The 7,629-nt window shown below is 42.4% G+C and overlaps 1 long non-coding RNA gene across 1 annotated transcript; it reads right to left on the reverse strand.

Annotated features, from left to right (window-relative positions):
* Window positions 1-5,428: 5,428 nt before the first annotated feature.
* Window positions 5,429-6,256, reverse strand: LOC143419591 (uncharacterized). Its single transcript, XR_013099610.1, has 4 exons — window positions 6,155-6,256; window positions 5,996-6,064; window positions 5,838-5,900; window positions 5,429-5,723 (listed from the first exon to the last, which is right to left on the reverse strand). It is a non-coding gene; the product is annotated as an uncharacterized LOC143419591 (long non-coding RNA).
* Window positions 6,257-7,629: the final 1,373 nt, after the last annotated feature.

Raw genomic sequence — 7,629 nt, forward strand, 5'->3', positions numbered from 1 at the left:
CTCATACACATCTATGTCAGAATCTTGTAACACTTGTAACATCTCCTTGTCCAACTCGTTCTGAGACTGTTGTCTGATGGTGCCTGTTTGCTGCTGCTGCTGCTGTTGCTTTATTAAGTCCAACTGGTGTTGGGGTACCAAAAACATCTTTTGCACATGTTCCATTTTCACCTGTTTGCTATCAGACTGGTTATGAAAGGGATTGCAGCCCCTAATAACGGCAGTAAAAACCCTCCAGATTGGTTGATTGTCTTTCTCTTTTTCAAAGATTTTATTTTTTTGTCTGCAATCAGTCTGATTATTGTTTTTTTCTTTTTTAGCTGTTTGTACTGCTGATTGGTCAGTGGAATGTTACCATGCAATACATTAAAGGCTATCTCACACAATGCATTGATAAAATCTAAGTTTGAATTACTAATAATAACTCTGCGTAGAGTAGGAGGAGCCCTGTATATCATCTCCAACAGAGACAGATTCCTCCGCATGCGTGATGACATCCTTTCACCTCTTTGCTGATTTTTGTTTTGGAATGTAAACAACCGGACGGTCTGACAGTAAATTTGTTCTGAGTCTTGAATAGTCCGGGGTCTTAGCTTTATAGTCTATTAAAAGATACCCGTATGTTGTGGATGTGGCATCATTAAACGCTTCTATAAAATATTTAGTATTACCCGGAAACATTTGCTGGCTAAAAGCATAACCTGATATTTATCTCTTGGATTTTTAAACAGTATTAGTTAGTGTTCAAGGAAATGGTTCTACTGGATTTTCCCTGAATAAACAAATTCTGAACTAGATATATACAACTCAAATTCCTCTATGATGCACATACTTTGTGAACACATTTTGTACTTCTAAATTGTTAGCTGCATCGTTCATTACATCGTCTATAATTAACAAATTGTTCTTTTCTGCAGGCAGAAGGGTGTCATCAGCAAGAGATTCGGGTATACCGTTAACAAAGTTTATGTTTCTTATCTTAAGAAGCTGGTCATATAGTGTCTGCCAGCATGAGTATATATACACAATGTTATCAATGCTGCATGATATAATCCTGGAAGAGTTTTCAATTATGTTTTTAACAAAAAAAGTCTTGCCACAGTTACTGGGACCGCTGACCACCATGCTGAACGGATGCTGCAACCGGGCGTCAAACCGCTGTTCTAATTTAAAATCCATAAGGAAGGGTTGTGAAGTCTGGGAGCACACGGCGCTTATTGTAAACAACTTTAACTTTTTTCACAATGGTTTCATTCTTCAAATGAAGCTTCTTTTTATCGCGTCTGATGCTATCAGACACGGCAACTAGGTGTGCGTCTGATGTCTGATTGGCTACAAACTTGCGGACTAAACCTTTCAAGGAGTCGTGGGTGACAACTTTCGAGTTTAATGCATTCAGTGTTACGCCTTCACATTTCACCTGGGTCTTGCCCAGCGCTGTGTGATACGCGTAACATTTTGGCCCACCGGAAACAAATTCCGCTATGTAATCCTCCACACCATCCTCTCCACAATCTAATTCACTTGTGAGATCCCCCAGAAACAGACCTAGAGGAGGCATCCACTCGCCAGGGCGTGCCGTGAAAATGACACTGTCCGTGTCACAATACAGCACGCGCTGCTGCAAGTTGTCTAGCAAATCATACAGCATGAGTCTGGCGTGTGCAGTGGTCATGGCCCCGACAAAGACATTAACGTCCTTCACACGGGAAGCTCTACCATCAGCGTGGCGCCACTGCACCATTGCGACGTCGTCAGAGATGAAACAAAACTGACGCACGTCGTACTGGTCGCTAAACATTAGCTGGCTAAATCTGGAAGGGTCTGTAATGAGCTCAGATGATGCCATGTTTGACCTCGTGCTGAAACGACCCCATAACGAGTTTAACAACAGCTTGTTACAGTTACGAACAGCTTTATTTACACAAATCTTGGATGGGTCTAGCATTATTCCCTCCTTCTCATAATACTCATCTATGTACTTCTGCTGTTCGTCAGGTGTGTTCACATGTTCAGGATACCCCGAGGCCTCCTGTTTGAGTTTTAGGAAGGCTTTCACATAGTCTTTAAACAATGTGTCGGTCTTATTGGGGAAATGCCACACCTCGTCAACAGCAAGAACCCTGTATCCCTTCTCAACAGCTTTTTCAAGCTCAAATGAGACCCATGTGCCTTTCAACACCCGCTCACTGTCACTGTGCCCGCATGCAGTATGCTGGCTCTGGTCTTCAGCACACATGCTGCAGAGTGGAAACATCAGTTTTCCATGGCATCTGTAGGGTAGGACGGGGTGAAAAAGACCCTTAGGTGGGAGCACTGTGCATTTAACAAAGCCGAAATAATTTTCTAGCTTGTCAAAGTTGGTGTAAATGACTTGAGGGTGTCCTACAGGATAGTCTTTTTTAGACTGCACTGTGGGATAGAGACTGGTGAAGTCGTAGTAAAATATTTTTTCATCACAAGCAGTCTTGTGGTACAGCTTTAGAGCATTTGTGCGACCGCCAAAAAGGGCGTCTCGGGGATTCAGGCGTTCTGGCTTTCTGTACGTATGCATGAAAGCCACAACTGCAGGGTCTGTCTGCTTCAAGGCAGCCCATTCACACTCCCACATCACTATTACGCTCACACTGTGTTGTGATCTCAGTGCATCAACTTTGTCACAAAACATGCGATGCAGCAGTCCATAGGATGCTTTGCTGACAGGATTAACTTCACTCTCGGGGTAGCATTTAACACAACCGTGGTGAAAACATCCTGCAAATTCATAAGCTGTATTACTTGTGGGGTCAAAACCGTCCACAAAATACGGTCCAACCCTCTGTTCGCCTCCTCTGAGAGCATGTTTTACCACTTTGTTGGTGGTGTGGGACACATATTGAAGCCATTCAATAGAGACGTTAGAAAACGTCTTGTTCTGCTCAACGTATGCCCCTTCATACGTGAGAGCGAGCGCGTCTCTAGGCAGAAACAGCGTTTTATACACACCCATACTAAATGCAGCCAGGGTGGTATACATGAATGGATCAACTTGAGTACAACCCAGTAGCGTGTCACGATAAATGATGCATGCTTTACGCAGGACATCAACATCGTTAACACAGTAACGCCTGAGTTCAGCCTGAAAATCAAAGGGATTCTGTGAGGCAACCTGGTACCATTCCATGAATCGCACCTTATCGCTTTCAGACATGTGCTCATAGCCGTAGAAGGAGGGGTCTGGGTACGGGCCCACATAACGCTCATTATCCCTCGTATTAAACCTGTGTGGGAAATGGCCCTTCTGCAGGTCTTGAAAACCTAAAGCAGAGGGTATTTTGGCAAGGCCCATGGGCAAAAAGCTGAACGAATCAATCCACCGCTGGTCATAGTCCCTGTCATGCATTAAAATCACACGGCTGCCGCTCATTATGACACTAGGTGTTATGCTCTGTCTGACAAAGTACTCGAGGAGTATGTAGTTATCAAAGCCAGATGCATTATGTGCTATGAAAGTGTACCCACGAAACCTTGGGCGTCTGTAATGCTGCACAAACGCCTCCACACACTTTAATGTATTAAATGTGAACTTATTGCCCTTCAGATCAGACGCACACACAAAGTTAGCCTCGTGTTTACCGTTGTGGTACCGCGTCTCAAAATCATATAAAATGTATTTATCGTTAGGCTTCTGTTTTTCAACAGGCTGTATGAAACACTGATGGTCGGAGTCTCCTGCTAATTTAGGTTCGCGGCAGTGCTCGAATCCAGGCTGCGCACATTTGTGTGGCGATTTCTTGGATTCTCTATATGTGGTGCCACAGTGCATGCAATGTTTCATATTATCACAGGGGATCATGTTGTGTTTTAATTCAGGTAATTTGTGTTGTTGGTAACAGTGTTGTGATTTGCAGATGCGGTTACAGTCGCTGCATTTCACTGTGGGTCCCCTGTGATGTTGACAGAGTGTGTAACATGTGTTACATCTATGTTTACAGCTGTGCTGTAATGGTGTATTATATATACTGTAACAGAAATTACACACATAGGACCCCCCCCAAAAAAGCGGTCGGGTTTAAAATCAGGTGGTAATGTTGATTATGGAGATACATCATCAACGTGTTAGGGTTTGGCTCTTCATGTGTGTAAAAACATTCCAGGCGTTTACGCCCTTCTGTGTGGTAATAGATTACAATCTTAATGTTGAAGTGCTTCTCAAATTTACCGACATCAGAGAATGATACTTGCTGTGTGTTGCATAGACCTACTTCAGCATGCATCTGTTTAGCTGTAGCAAGTTTTTCATGCTCAGAGGATGATGAGTTTAATGAATGTGCTATGCATAGGGAGAAGCACAAATTGTTGTTTGTGTTGTTTGGTGTGTATAAATGTCTGCCTTTCTTTGAGAGAATCTCATCATAAGGTATGTGCGCCAGTCTTAAGCGAGACCCGCCACTACTGTTCTGAGCTACCGTGACAATAAACTCTAATTCATCATCACCGATAGATTCATCATTACTCTGCATAACTTGTGCAATTTGATCGAGAAACAGCTCCGGATCATACCGATCATCAGCGTTTAAAACAGCCTGAACATCTGAAGCCAGCGAGGGGCCACGCAGGACCACGTTTAGAACACTGCCCTGTTGGGATCCCGCCACAGCTCTGTCTATCACATTGGCTAAGCACTCGCGCACTCGCGCCGGCACTTGTTCTGGATGATCGAGACTTATACCCCTAAAATCAAGGCGTTCACGCAATTCGCGAGCATTAAAATTAGGTATCTCTCTAATGTGTGACTGAGAGCGGCTGCCGGATCCAGACTGCACAACGGGCTCAATAACAACTGCAGTAGCTGCAGCAGAGGTGACCCGGCTAGATTGTGCATCAGACGCAAAATCACCAGCAGCACAAGCTATATGGTTAGCATCAGTAACAGCAACGGCCCGAGCAACACCTGCTGTACTATCACTATTATTAGCAACAATAGCCCCATCAGCAATAGCAGACGTAGGAACAGTCTGACAAGGATGTGTATCGGATGAGGCTGATGCAGGCACCCTATTAAGTCTAGCTATAATATCGTCTAATTTTTTATCTGTTTCTTCAGCCCACTGCATAAAAGTCTCTAAGTCAAAACATCTAACAGGAGTGGAGGTTCCGTTATTATGTTTAAATAATTTATTTGGAGGGTCCATGGTCTGGATTTTAAAAGTCAGGGACTTGAAATTTTGCTGCAGATGTTGTCTAATGTACTACACACTTTGTTTATGAGTTTGGTAAACTGTTGCCTTTGTACCTGTGCTTCTTGGTGGTATTGATTGAGTCTAGCTTCAATCAAACATAATTTATCAGCTATTGAGGCTATATGACTCTGTTCAGCAGGCTGAGCGTCTGGAAGCTTTATGTAAGCATCATACGCCGCTGATATTTGAGAGTCTGTTATGCCGCCTTCTTCGAAATCTATGTGTGAATCAACGCTATTTCTGACACATTCTGGGGTGGTGGGTATATGAACTAGATCAAAATCTGATATACTGTACTCAAAAACATCAGAGAAATCGCGATGTAGCCACTCACTCGGAGGTGTTGCAGGTTCGCTGATGAAGATCGGTTCTGACTCTCCACTGCTGCACAAAGCTCCAGGTTTTTGTTGTTCTGGGAGGTCGATACTGCTTAAACATTCCAAAAACGTCTGGAATCGTACGGTGTCCTGATCATTATGAGGAGGGGTGCTGTTCTGCAGTCTGTGAAGATAGATAGACATGTGTTAAAACATTTTATACATGTACCCATTTCAAACTGAATAACCGTGTCTCCCTCTCTCTCTTTTTATCTAATTTATATATGCCTATGCTTACCTTGTAGTGTGCGTTATTCGGGATGGTCCTGCTCCTCCACACACACGGTTCTCTGGCGTGGTTCTGTATGTGTAAAACGGTCAGTTTAGAACATTTGTAATTGTTTAAACCCCTTTAAAAAAAAAAATACACAACTATACATCGCGTTGTATACACACCTGATGTAAGGTAGGGCTCTGTGGTCGCGGGGTCTGAATGTTTTCCTGCTCAGTTTGTTAACCCTGGAACTAATCAAACAAAAACGTTATTACATAATTTAAAACAATCGCTAGTTTAAAACATACATACGTTTAAAAATCCAGTAATGCTGTACACACCTTGTGCCTGTTAGAGAACTAGTTCCAGCTGTAAAAGCGCCCGTTTCTGAAGAAAAGGGTCCTGGGCCGTTCTCCCGAACTCCTAAAAATTAAGCTTTTGTTTTAGGAAAAAAAATAGTTTGAATATCCTATAATATGTTAACATAACACTTTTTAAAAATCCAATAATAGGTTTTGTTTTACTTACCGTTTACGATGGCCATGTTATATGTTAGTGTTGATAATCGCAAAGAAAATGGTGTGCTCTGCAGCGAATCTTGAGGCGTAAATGGCTCAGGGTTTCGGGGTCTGAGCCTGTTTTTTATATAGGGTGGTGTTTCCAAAAAGAAAAGGTATGTCGCCAATCAATTTAAATGAGACCCTTCAGGGCTTTTGTCTTCTCAAGGAATTACAAAGGAACCGATACTTCAGACAATAGGCGGGGTCGCCACCCGACTGGTACACCTGCCCCGTTTACCTTGTCGAGGAATTACAAAAAGAGCCAATACCGGCCACTTTAAACAATAGGCTGGGCCCTTGTTCGCATGGTACTCTCAACTAGTGATACCCACGGTGGGCTTTTACAATCCTGAACAAATTCAAACAATTAGCCAGCTGTTGAAAAGTTGGAGCGGGTCTGGGCGACTGGTTTTAGAAGTATCACTGTAGCGTTTATTTTCTAAAGGGCTGAATGTTATTTGTGACTATCTGTTGTGTTAAAAACTACTCTGAAACCATGAAACCCCTTACAGAAGAAATGGCCCGTTTGATCCGTTTTTAAATAAATAAAATGCTTGCATCGGTGCAAGGTGTTGACACCGGAATCACAAAATGAGTGTATTTAAAAGACGATTAGTTTGAAAAGAGCGATACTGGCTGCTTATAGCATTTATTTTCTAAAGGACTGAATGCTATTTGTGACATTTACTGTGTTAAAAACTAGCTGGCTGGCTTTGTCTCACTCTTAGTTCAACATTCCGAAATCCCGATTTTTAAATAAAATGATCGCATCAACCCTGGAAAGAAACCCCAGTAGATGTGTAAAAACTAGTTAAATTAAAACTAGGGGTTTGATTAAATGAAACGCTTGTGAACATGCTGACATCACCCATTCAGAAGAAATTCCCATGTGCCATTTATAAAATAAAATGCATGCCTCACTGCAAGCTGAGACATTGTCAGATTTAGAAAATTAGTGTGATTAAAACACTATTACCAACACTTTTGACTAGAGCACACCCTCTTTGTTAAGGCGCACTGTGAACCAAAACAGCTTCCACTCCGCCAAGAATGAAACAAGAAACAAAGAATTGCTTTTAAGAACACATGCATAACTGAATGTTGCGATACACCTAAGTGATAAAAATAGTTTAATTAAAAACCCTATGGTTTGATTAAATTAAAACCCTGTTAAAAACACAAACTCATATAACCCCTCTGATCCCCTGTGGTATTTCCACACCTGAACGCGCATGCGCACACACACACGAAACTGG

Source organism: Maylandia zebra, linkage group LG7 (genome assembly GCF_041146795.1).
Source record: "Maylandia zebra isolate NMK-2024a linkage group LG7, Mzebra_GT3a, whole genome shotgun sequence".
NCBI classification, from domain to species: domain Eukaryota; kingdom Metazoa; phylum Chordata; class Actinopteri; order Cichliformes; family Cichlidae; genus Maylandia; species Maylandia zebra.